Source organism: Rhinolophus hipposideros, assembly GCF_964194185.1.
Source record: "Rhinolophus hipposideros genome assembly, chromosome: 18".
Lineage (NCBI taxonomy): Eukaryota > Metazoa > Chordata > Mammalia > Chiroptera > Rhinolophidae > Rhinolophus > Rhinolophus hipposideros.
The window spans coordinates 15,023,875-15,036,565 of NC_138064.1; the positions used below are offsets into that span (position 1 = coordinate 15,023,875).

Consider the following 12,691-nt stretch of genomic DNA (forward strand, 5'->3'; position numbering starts at 1 on the left):
TAACAAAAAAGTATACTCTAAAACAGATTTTTAAATTTTCAATCATAAAAAATTACATTTGTATTTTTCCCGAATTTTAAAAGTGGTCATTTCTTACTTTCTTCACCTCTCTAAATTAAAACTACAGGCTCTGCCTGATAAATCACTTCCTAGAACACAAATGAAAACGAGTGGCAAAGGTCAGGTGAAAAGCAAGCAATGAAAGTTGAAAAGGACCTACTGCATGTATTCACCCCAGTGTCATGAGATAAGCTTAGTTTAAACATATGATAACGTGTACAATAAAGTATCATATAAAGTAAAACAATATATTTTAAAATATAATTTATTCACTTGGTGATTAAAATTTGCTAATTGAATTTACTTTTAAATACTTTACCTTTTTGTTTAAACAAGGGGGGGGGGCTTCAAGACTGAAATTTTAGCAATTTCTTACTCTCTTACTTTGGCACATCTGACAGGCAGGCTGTAAATACTCTACACAGAGCAGAAGAAAGACTGGGGGGTTTTCTGGACAGAGCACGTCCATTCTATTATGTAGATAAAATGTGAATTTTCAGTGCAGAGGACTTAAAGAAAGGAGAAAAAATAGACCACATCCCCTGAAAATAGTTTTTGCCACTTACCAAGTTCACTTTCTATAACAACATATGCTTTGTTCTTGCATTGGAGACCACCCCCCCAATCCCCTGCTTGCCCTCAGTAGGTATTATGAGTTACTGTTCCAAGAAAGGCTTACATTTTTAAAAAATCTTTTCATTATGTACTCTGAAAGTCAGTTAGAAGACAGAGAGACAATAAAAACAAAATAAAAATACAGCAAAGTTCTAAATATTTTGGCTATTATGTCTCAAAAGCACTTTCTAAATTATAAGAGGTCTAGTGTGACTGCATCAGAGATAAAGTAGATCCTGCCCAGAGATGGAAACTGAAACAAAACCCGGCACCCACACCTCAGCCACGTGCGTGTGTGTGTGTGTGTGTGTGTGTGTGTGTGTGAGAGAGAGAGAGAGAGAGAGAGAGAGAGAGAGAGAGAGAGAGAGAGAGAGACTCATTTTCCTGGAGTCTTTTCCACACACCCACAGTTCTCAGAAGGAATGAATCAATCATCAATGAATCAGTGAACAGGACAAATAGGTTAGAAACAGGAGAGAAGAACACAGTCCAAAGAAGACCACATTTATCCCTCCAAATACTCCACACATTCGCGGCTGCATTCTGACTTTCATGGACCCTGGGTACTTCTGCTTTCATACGCCCTTTCCTTTACCAAAAAAAAAAAAAAATATATATATATATATATGTGTTATATATATATATAAAATATATATTTATATATGTAATATAAATATTTATATATGAATATATAACTACTATATCTTAAAACTTTTTCTTGGACCCAAAAGTTTATTGTAGTTTTCTGATTTAAAAAATATATATATTTCTTGGACCCAAAAGTTTATTATAGTTTTCTGATTTGAAAATATATATATATTTCCATGGGCCTGTAAACGCAGTGTGGGCCCTGGGCATTGTGCCTAATGGAGAGGTCCACCCAGCCTCCAACCCCAGCAAGGTGGAACGTTGCCAACAACCGAGAAGGTTATTCTGCCACACTTTGAGCCAGAAGGCTCCTAGTCATCATATCACATGTAAGCCACGCTCCCTCACAGGGGACTGGCAGTTCCACTTTTCCACTGGACAGACAGAAGTTCTTCAACATACCAAACAAGGAAAGGAAATATTTCCAACAGCTCAATATTCCAGATTAACAGAAGACATGCACCTGTTGTTGAAATAGTGGGCCTTTGCACAGATTAAACAAAAATGAAAAGACAAGAAAACACATTTGTCAACCTGCTACAAACAAAGGATTTTAAAAAAGTGTCTCTGAACTAAAACTATAAAATCCACAGTTACTATAGCATCACATACCCCCTGACCACTCAACACATTATTAATCAACAATGATAGTAATGAAAAATAGTTCTGGAAAAAAATAACAAAACAAAAAAACAAGACATCTTTTCTCCCAAAGTGTTTGCTACTACCCAATTGTTAACATATAAGCTTTGAGTGACATGTCCCTTTTCATGGAAAGAACACTCACATTATGGTCATAAAATTAGGGGAAAATTCTGGCTCACCCACTTCTTAAATTAAGAATTTATGCATTTGACAAGATACAACATCCATTTATGATTAAAACACTTAATAAAATAGGTATAGAAGGAAAATACCTTAACATAATAAAGGCCATAGATGACAAGCCCTCAGCTAATCTCATAATTAATGGTGAAAAACTGAAGCCCTTTGCTCTACGTTCAGGAACACGACAGGGCTGTCCCCATCACCTCTGCTTTTCAACATAGTGTTGGAAGTCCTTGCCAGAGCAATCAGGCAAGAGAAATAAATAAAAGGCATCCAAATTGGGAATGAAGAAGTTAAATTATCACTCTTTGCAGATGACATGATGCTACATATAGAAAATCCTAAAGACTCCACCAAAAAGCTATTAGAAACAATCAACGAATACAGTAAAGTTGCTGGCTACAAAATCAACATACAAAAGTCCATTGAGTTCCTATATACTAACAATGAAATCTCAGAAAAAGAAATACAAAAAACAATTCCTTTTGCAATTGCAGCAAAAAGAATAAAATACCTAGGAATAAACTTAACCAAGGATGTGGAGGACTTATATGCTGAAAACTATAAGACATTTTTGAAAGAAATTGAAGAAGACACAAAGAAATGGAAAGACATTCCGTGCTCATGAATTGGAAGAATCAACATACTTAAAATGGCCATATTACCCAAAGCAATATATAGATTTAATGCAATCCCCATCAAAAAACCAATGGCATTTTTTAAAGAAATAGAACAAAAAATCATCAGATTTGTTTGGAACCACAAAAGACCCCGAAAAGCCAAAGCAATCTTAAGAAAAAAGAACAATACTGGAGGTATCACACTCCCTGACTTTAGCTTGTACTACAGGGCTACCATAATCAAAAAAGCATGGTATTGGCAGAAAAACAGACACATAGACCAATGGAATAGAATTGAAAATCCAGAAATAAAACCACATAAATATGGACAGATAATTTTTGACAAAGAAGCTAAAAACATACAATGGAGGAAAGACAGACTCTTCAATAAATGGTGCTGGCAGAATTGGATAGCCACGTGCAAAAGAATGAAACTGAATTGTTATCTGTCACCATGTACCAAAATTAATTCAAAATGGATCAAAGACTTAAGCATAAGACCTGCCACAATAAACTGCACAGAAGAAAACATTGGTACTAAACTTATGGACCTTGGGTTCAAAGAGCATTTTATGAATTTGACTCCAAAGGCAATGGAAGTAAAAGCTAAAATAAATGAATGGCACTACATGAAACTTAAAAGCTTCTGCACAGCAAAAGAAACCATCGACAAAATAAAGAGGCAACCAACTGAATGGGAGAAGATTTTTGCAAACAGTGCCTCTGACAAGGGGCTAATATCCAAAATATACAAGGAACTCATGCAACTCAACAACAAAAAAACAAACAACCCAATTGAAAAATGGGCAGAGGACCTGAACAGACATTTCTCCAAACAGGACATACAAATGGCAAATAGACATGAAAAAATGCTCAACATCACTAATCATCAGAGAAATGCAAATAAAAAACACAATGAGATATCACCTCACCCCAGTCAGAATGGCTATCATCAACAAGACAAATAGTAACAAGTGTTGGAGAGGCTGTGGAGAAAAAGGAATGCTCATACACTGTTGGTGAGAATGCAGACTGGTGCAGCTATTATGGAAGGCAGTGTAGAGGTTCCTCAAAAAATTATGAATAGAATTACCGTATGACCCAGCAATCCCTCTCCTGGGTATCTACCCAAAAAATCTGAAAACATTTATACATAAAGACACGTGTGCTCAAATGTTCATTGCAGCTTTGTTTACGGTGGCCAAGACATGGAAACAACCAAAATGTCCTTCGATAAATGAATGGACAAAGAAGTTGTGGTATATATACACAATGGAATACTATTCGACAGTAAGAAAAGATGACATAGGAACATTTGTGACAACATGGATGGATCTTGAGAGTATGATGCTAAGTGAAATAAGTCAGACAGAAAAAGCAGAGAACCATATGATTTCACTGACATGTGGTATATAAACCAAAAACAACAAAAGAACAAGACAAACAAATGAGAAACAAAAACTCATAGACACAGGCAATAGTTTAGTGGTTACCAGAGGGTAAAGGGAGTGGGGGGAGGGAGATGAGGATAAAGGGGATCAAATATATGGTGATGGAAGGAGAACTGACTCTGGGTGGTGAACACACAATGGGATTTATAGATGATGTAATACAGAATTGTACACCTGAAATCTATGTAATTTTACTAACAATTGTCACCCCAAATAAATTTAAAAAAAAAAGAATTTATTCACTGAACCTCTATTTCTACATCCGGAAAACGGGAATAATGCCTGTCCAATCTATCTCATCTATTTATTAGGAAGATCAAATTATAAAAGACGGATGAAAACACTGAGAAGTTTTTTATTAAGTGCTACATGAATGTATTTTTTTTTTAGAAAGGGAAATGCTTATGAACCCAAAGCACTGAGGTCTTCTCACAGACATTGGCAATAAGCAATTAAAAAAAGTTAAACCAACTGTATACCTTTTTTTAAAGTACAAATCTTTCATTTAAAAACCAGGTAGCAAACACTCTAACACTAATTTTTCAGTGAAAGGCAGAGGGACCTAAAAAAAATCTCATAGTACTTGCTCAGAGCAAGCCCTTCCTAATATTTGGAAAAGGAATGGACAGCTTAACGACAAATTTGTAAAGAATGTCTTCATGGCAATGGGTTGGCATTTTCAGACGGTACCCTTATTATTACTCATTAAGTCTAATCTTTAATCTTCTTAGGGAAGGGTATACTGAATATACTAAAACCATTCTGGGGGGAAAATGTCTTCTAAGAGCACAGCATCGCTCACCACACTAATTAGAAAGCACCCGGTTTCCCATTTAAAAAAATAAAACACACAACAATGCATTTTAAATGCACACTCAAAATTAACTATGGTGCTAAGACTCCAAATATTTTTTTTTCAATCCTGAAAATCTTTAACTTGTTTGGAGTGCAAAAGCTCACTAATTCTCTTGTGGAGGGTAAACTTTCTTCCTCCTCATTCTCGTAACTGCTGCTGTGGCCCTGAGAGCTGTCCCCGCTGCTATTCTTCACACCCTGTTGCATGTCCAGGGTGACCTCATCCTAACATATGGTCTCAGGCGCCCAGCATGAGCTGATGATTCCCTTTCCAGCCCAGCCCAGGCCTCTCTGCACGTATCCAGCCTCTTGCCTACACGGCTGTACTGGGAAGTCCCACGAGCCCACACCCTTCCCACACCATCCTGCTCCCATCTCATCCTCAACATCCAAAGCCAGAAATCCAGTTACCCCAGACTTCTGCAATGCACCTCCCAAATCCACACTGACCAAGTCCTCCAGACTCACCCTCCTTTGAACCCACACTCTGGTCCTTCTGGTTCAAGGGCCGCTTGCACTTCATGCAAGAGCTGCGAGCAACCAATGCAATGCATCCCCTACACTAAGACAAGAATGGCTCCAAAGCACACAGCTGATGGTATCATTTTCCTGCTGAAAATCCTTCAAAACCTGCCCTGTAACCTTCGAGATCAAGTTCAAACTCCTTACCTAGTACAACAGGTCCTTTCACGATTTTCACTCCCCTTACCTCCAAAGGCTACGCTTAGGTCCCCATAAACAACATATCATCTCATACCTCCATGCCTTCGAACGAGCTGCTCTCTGCCCGTACTGCTGTCCCCACCCCACTTTCGGCTTTTTTCTTCATCATCGTCGTCATCTTTATTTTCTGCTAACTCCAATTCACGTTTCAAAATGCATCTCAGTCTCTGGAAAACCTTCTGGAATGCCTCTGGACATCCTCAGATTCATGCAGGCTGGTTTCCAAGTCTGACCGTCCTCTGAGCTCCTGGTGCCTCTGGGCAGACCTTGGGTACCGTCCCCACTCACCACACATTACCGTACTGTAATTCCCTGTAGGTCTCCTTCATCAGATGCCAAGCAACTTGAGCGTAACTTAGGCTGCCTTGTACAACTTGAGTGCCTGGCACATTGAAGGCATTCTATTAATATTGCTTGATGAATAAATGAGTGCCTGAAGAAATGAATGAATAAATTGCCTTCAGGAAAGAAACGAGATCAAACTTCAGCTGAAAGAGAAACCTCATCCACTTGGGTTCTGGGACTCCATGAATTAATAATGATAAGTTATTTAGCAGCTAGTCTAAAGTTTATCTTAATTTAACAAACCCCTTCCTCTAAGTGTGTGCCAATTAACAGCACACGGCTACAAGCACAATGTTTAAGATCTATGAGAACAAACTGTTTGCAAGCACCCTAAGGAACTCCAGAAGCACCTATTTACATAGAAATAATTGAAAATCATTCTGATAGCTTCAATAACTGGGGTCCCCAAAGACTTGTACCTCACAACAATTTGTTTGCCACATTGGAGTTAAAATATATGCTTGAAAGTAATAAAAGTACACTTATTTTAAAATATTCTATAATTCAGATGGGCCTCCCCTCCCCCACCCCGCAATTACTAGGAATTAGTGACGTTTCACCAGACTTCCAGCTACAAATAGTACACCCAGGAACCAGCGCTCACCTACAGTCTCCTAATTAGACACATCTCTCACAATGGTGCCCCCCATCCTTCAAAGGAATGTTGACAGCCTGTCAGCCACAGAGGACAGCTCCGAGTTCCATACCTAGAATCATATGGATTTCCTATGAAAATTGCCTCAGCAGCAGCAGTTACTCAATTTAATAACCTTATTAAACACTTTAATGACTTCTTGGGCCTAATGACTATATCTAGTATGAAGGAAGAAGCCGGGCAGAGTAGAATTAAAAATTTAATCTAACGGATCCCTACAGTTCTCCATGTGAAAGCAGGCTTCTGAAGAGAGACTGCAAGACTCATTGCAAATCTTCCTGTGTTCTCTTAACAATAATCCCTCTTTGATTTCAACATATTGTTCCCCCCACCCACCACCGGTTCAACCTTGATCGGCTTATCCCTCTACCTTGTCTTTTTTCCCTTAGCCCAGCTACAAGATGAAGTTAACAATACAAATAACTGTATTGGACAAGGCACTGACACATGCCACGTACTGCGGTAAGTGTTTTACACACGTTTTCTTCTCATCTTTACAACAATCCTCAGAGGTCAGTAATACTACCATCCCATTTTACAGGTAAGAGAAATAAGGCTTCTAAAACTTAAGCAACTGGCCTGAAGTCCAATGGCTAATAGGGTGAGCTAGGTTTCAAACTCAGTCTGCCCTGCTCCAAAGCCTGTGCTTTCAAACATGTTCTATCTAGTGGTTCTTTTAGGTCATTTCCAATTTCACTGTAAGTCCATATTTTTGAGGGGGGAAAAAATACCATCTTTGCGACTAGCTAAAATATCAGTTGAAAAAGCATGTTCTTCTGAAGCTCTGTCCTGAAAGGCTCTGTATTTTATTTTTCTACTTCTAGCACCAAGCAGAATATTAGCACATAGTAAGTGCTCATGAAATATCTGAAAATTCATTTGATTGCCAAGAAGCTTCAAAAACAAAAAATGCACAGGTTCTGTACGCTGAAAATTATCAGATGCTGTTGAAAGAAACCCAAGAAGCATATACTTTTTTGTCTATGTCTATAGAATATAATGTCTATACTGTGTTCATATACCGGAAGACTCAACAGAGTAAAGAGACAAATTCTCCCCAAACTGATCTACAGGCTTTAATGTAAGTCCTGTAAAAAGCTCACTAAGAGTTTTTTGAAGAATAGATGAGCTTATTGTATAATTTACATGCAAAGGGAAAGACCCTAGAATAGTCCAAACAATTTTGACGAAGAATAAAGTGGGAAGAATCCCTCTCGCTGATGAGAAGGCTTACTATATAACCACAGTAATCAAAAGAGTTTGGTATTAGTGGAGGTACAGAGATCAATGGAACAGAATAGAAAACCCAGAATGAGACCTATACACAAATGCCCAACAAAACAAAACAAAAAAATGCCCAACTGATTATTGACAAAGGTGTGAAAACAATTCAGTGGAGGACGGACAGCCTTTTCAACAAGTGTTCTGGATCAATTGGACATCCACCACCAAAAGAAGAACCCCAACCGACACCTTGCACCTTATACAAAAATTCACTCAAAGCGGATCAGACTTACATGTAAACATAAAATTTTAAAATCATATGAGAAGAAAATCTTTGGGACCTAGTACTAGACGAAGAGTTCTTGGACTTGATACCAAAAGGACAATCCACATAAGAAAGAAGTGATACACTGGACCTCACCAAAACTAAAACCCTTCGCTTTGCAAAAGAACCTGTGAAGAAGTTGAAAAGATGAATTACAGACTGGAAAAAAATATTTGCAAATCACATATCCCTCAGAGGACTTGTATCTAGAATATACAAAGAATATACAAAGAACTGCCACAAGTCAATAGTTTTAAAAGCAAAGAACACAATTAGAAAATAGGCAAAACATACAAAGTGGCATTTTACCAAGGAGGACAGACAGATAGCAAACAAGCACACGAAAATATGTTCAACATTGTTAGCCATTAGGGAAGTGCAAATTAACACAACAGTGGTATATCACTGCAGCTATCAGCTTCTAGTGATGTTACCAGTATACTTTAGCCCTTTTGATAGGTGTGTTTTTAAAAATTTCCACTGTAGTCTAGCTTTAATCTTTATAGTACAATAAACATGAACTATGTGCTAATCATAAAAATATTTACTCAGATTACAAAAAGAGAAGTAGAGACAAAAGCTAATAAAGCAGACTCTCTAGGGGTTAGTATTCATTTTTCATAGCCTTGAGAATTTTCTATCACCAAAATGAAAACTTGTTTCCTTTTGTGCTCACTTTCTCAGGACTTATTTTTCCTCTTCTAAAGTAGTGTTTTACATGTTTATGTAAACTGGAGATTCATTCATTCAATTAAAATGTACTGAGCATCAACTCTGTGGCACCATTCTACACAGCCAATGCTTACACAATTTAACCAATGTCTTATTTACCAGGCTTCCATTCAGGACTCAAACACAACAATCTCAAAACTAAAATTTCACCTGTTTTACACACTACATTCTTTACAAATAACAAGCATGAAAGGCAGAAGGAATGTATCAAGTAACTCTCCCTTATTTCCCAGTAATAGTTATGACAACCTATAAGGGCTGTTACTTGCCCCTTTATAGCTTCAGGTGTATTTAATGCCATGAGCTGATAGGTTTGAATGTGGATTTTTAAGAAAGTTTTTGTTACTTCAGCATAAACAACTGTCGATGAGACTCAGCTAAATCTGCCTTTTACATGACTTATAATAGTTCATAACGTTGCAAGTTTCTTTACACAAGTAGTGTTGGAAATTAAGAAGCTACCTTTTTGTATCACATAATACATCAGGAAAAGTGCAATGGAAAAACTCATCTCTTACAACAAGAAATAACTGCTAGCCCGTGTTAAACTGCACCACAAGGACATAATCAGCAAAATCCTGAATGTGAAATCCTCTACAGGACAAAAGATGCAGCTTCTTCAACAAATACATTGCAAAGCGGGGAAAAGGTAGAATAAGAGACTTTAAGCAACATATTGAGATGCAATGTGTGGTTCTCATTTGAATGATGATTAGAACAACCAGATATATAAATTTTTTTCAGCATAATCAGGGAAACTTGAATACTGGCTGAATATTTGATGGTATGAAGGAATAATGGTAATTGTGTTAATAATGTTAATTATTTAAGGTGTGGTTTGTTTCCAGGAAGGGTCAACTGCTAGAAATGCATCTGAAATATTTACAGATGAAAGTAGACACTGTCTAGAATTTGTTTCAGAATACTTCACTGTGTGGTGGCAGGAGGAAATGGGTGGGGGTGGGGATATAGCTTGGTCACGCATTAATGTTTTAATTGTTGAAAGCTTAGGTACATAAGGGTTCATTAAATTATTCTCTCTACTTTGTGCATGTTTAAAATTTCATAATGAAAAGCTAAAACCAGAAAAAGTAAAAGAAACGCTGGGAGGAAAGGAGGAAAAGAGGAAGGAAGGTCATCCCAAGCAGACTGCTTTATAAAAAGGGACAAATGTAGCACTTGAAAGTGAAAGTAAGTCAGAAAAGAGACTCTAAAAATGTTAACCATTTGTTTAACATGTATTGACACCAGTAACATAATGCTATCCTAATACTTACCTACCTTTAAAAAATAAGCTTTTTTCATTATAAAAATAAAACATATGTACTTAAAAATAGATGTAGAGACACATATAGATATAGTATAAATATAGATATACAGATATAAAAATTTTATATATAGATGAGTACACCAAGAAAATGAAGTTGCCCTCCTACGGGGCTCCCAGTTTTTTGTCCACCTAGTCAGGACTTTTATATATATTTTATATTATATATAATTGGCATATATATAATTTTTAACACAAATGGGAGTATATTCTATAAATACTGTTTTAAACCTGCTTTATTCACTCCATAATGTTTTAGAAATCTTTATATTTCAGCAGATACAATTTAATGTTATTTGTTTTAAAAGTTTATTTTAGAACAGTTTTGGCTACACAGAAAAATTATGAAAATAGTAGAGAATTCCCATATATCCCGCACCTAGTTTCCCCTATTATTATATCACATCAGATAGGCAGGAAGGAAAAGAAGAAGGAAGAATGACAAATTTAGTTCTCTGGAGTGGGAGAGTATTTGTCTTGTCTTGTCACTTCCCTTCAAAATCCCCAGCATCACAGGACACCAGGTGGATGCCTTGCTTATGGGATATTCTTTAATGATATTCATTGGTTGCAGCCTGGTTAGTTTCCAATCAGTTTCCCAATATCAAAAACCATGCTTTCCGAGAGCAAGCCCAAAATATTAGCATCAGTCAGCATAAGCACACCTCGAACGTGTAAATGTTAAGCTTAGAGCCAGCACATCTAAAACAGCAGCACATCTCCCACTGCCCATCTCTCCCTGGGGGGCCTTGTCCCCTCTCTCAGTGGCAGGGTCCTCACGGTGTCTGGAGCTCTCCCAGGCCCCTTGGGTCTACTCCACTCAGGGTATCCCTGCCATGAAGCTGATGGATTCATTGTCACTAAAGTGTCAATAACTGATAGGTGCCATTATATCCAGTATGAGGATTAACATTTCTTTTTTTTCAGGCCAGATGGATTGTTAAGATATATTTTTTTATTAGTTTCAGGTGCACAAGACAAGGTAATAACATTTTGAAGGAGAAAAAACCCTTATCCAAAAGATCTGAGTCTCTAAGGGTAGAATTCGGCCATCGCACTGCAGGAGAGCAGGGGAGACACACACACACAAGAGGGGGTTTCAGCCCACCCTATCTGACACGTGACACAGGTAGGACCCTCCCATTTACATTGAGAGAGCCCTGGCCAGAAGAACAAACCCACTGCCTTTTTGGGGCTAGAATGTCGGACTCCATGAAACAGACCATCCTGCCTCCCAAGAGGAAACGGCTCATTCACACGTCACAGAAGACTAGTTCAACGTGGCTGGAAGAAACAACGGTCTTCAGTAATGCAGAAAAAATCAAACTGCTTATTCTGGGCATTAGAATACACAAAGAACAAAAATGCCTGACTCCACAAAAGACACTGTCAGAAACGTGTTTCCTGTCACAGCCACCTGCCTTTTCATTAGGGTTCTGGGTTCTGTCTCATTAAACAGAAGGGTTGATTCAGTTGGGTCCATCTAATTATTCTTATTAAAATATGTAACCATAATATTTTAATTGTAAATTAAAGTTGCATGCATGAATGAATCTGAATTCATTTTAATTTTACAATGGCCCACTGCCAAGGCCATTTTTATAGGGAAGATCCATCAGCTTGGATACTGCTCTCCTGGGAATTCAAACCAATGTGCAAATGGAACATGTTTAAGTAACAAGGGATACTCGCACTCCCTGTTCTCCTCTCCCCAGATTTATTAGAGTAATAAAGCTATTTTAAGAAGAGAGACTGCATTTGATTGTCACCCCCCAAATCTTTAAATAAAAAACAAATTTACCCAACTTCTAGGCTGCCACTACCAGTGAAGGTGGAACTGAGATGTCCCTCTTGGGCCATTTGAATTTTGAACAAGGAATAGTAAATAGGTCTCAATCCAGGTGCCACCCTCAGGATTAATTAGTAATATCGGCTGTGGCGCCGTATGCTTACACACACACACTGTCACCTTGGTCTAGAGTCTAGAACAATTGGTGACATTGCATGCAGCCTTTCCATGTGCAATTAGGTGGGACCCGCATTATTTTCCACTAAACAACAACCAGCCACGAGGATATTTAAAGGCTCAGCCAAAACCTCCTCCACTTCTAACTGGCATTGAGGACCGGGTGCTGCTGGGGTAGGTGGTGAGATAAAAACACCTTTTATAATTGAGGCTTTAGGAAAACTTTGAATTCTAAGCTGCAGCCTGATGAGTAAGGAGGAGTTAGCCAGTCAGTGTGGTGGGAGGGCTGGGGGAAGAGAGATTATTCCAGGCAGTGG

At 37.9% G+C, this 12,691-nt stretch overlaps 1 protein-coding gene across 4 annotated transcripts in view; it reads right to left on the reverse strand.

Annotated features, from left to right (window-relative positions):
• The window catches only part of SNX10 (sorting nexin 10), a 67,851-nt gene that overhangs the window by 13,166 nt on the left and 41,994 nt on the right, over window positions 1-12,691 (reverse strand). The gene's annotated exons all lie outside the window — the stretch shown is intronic.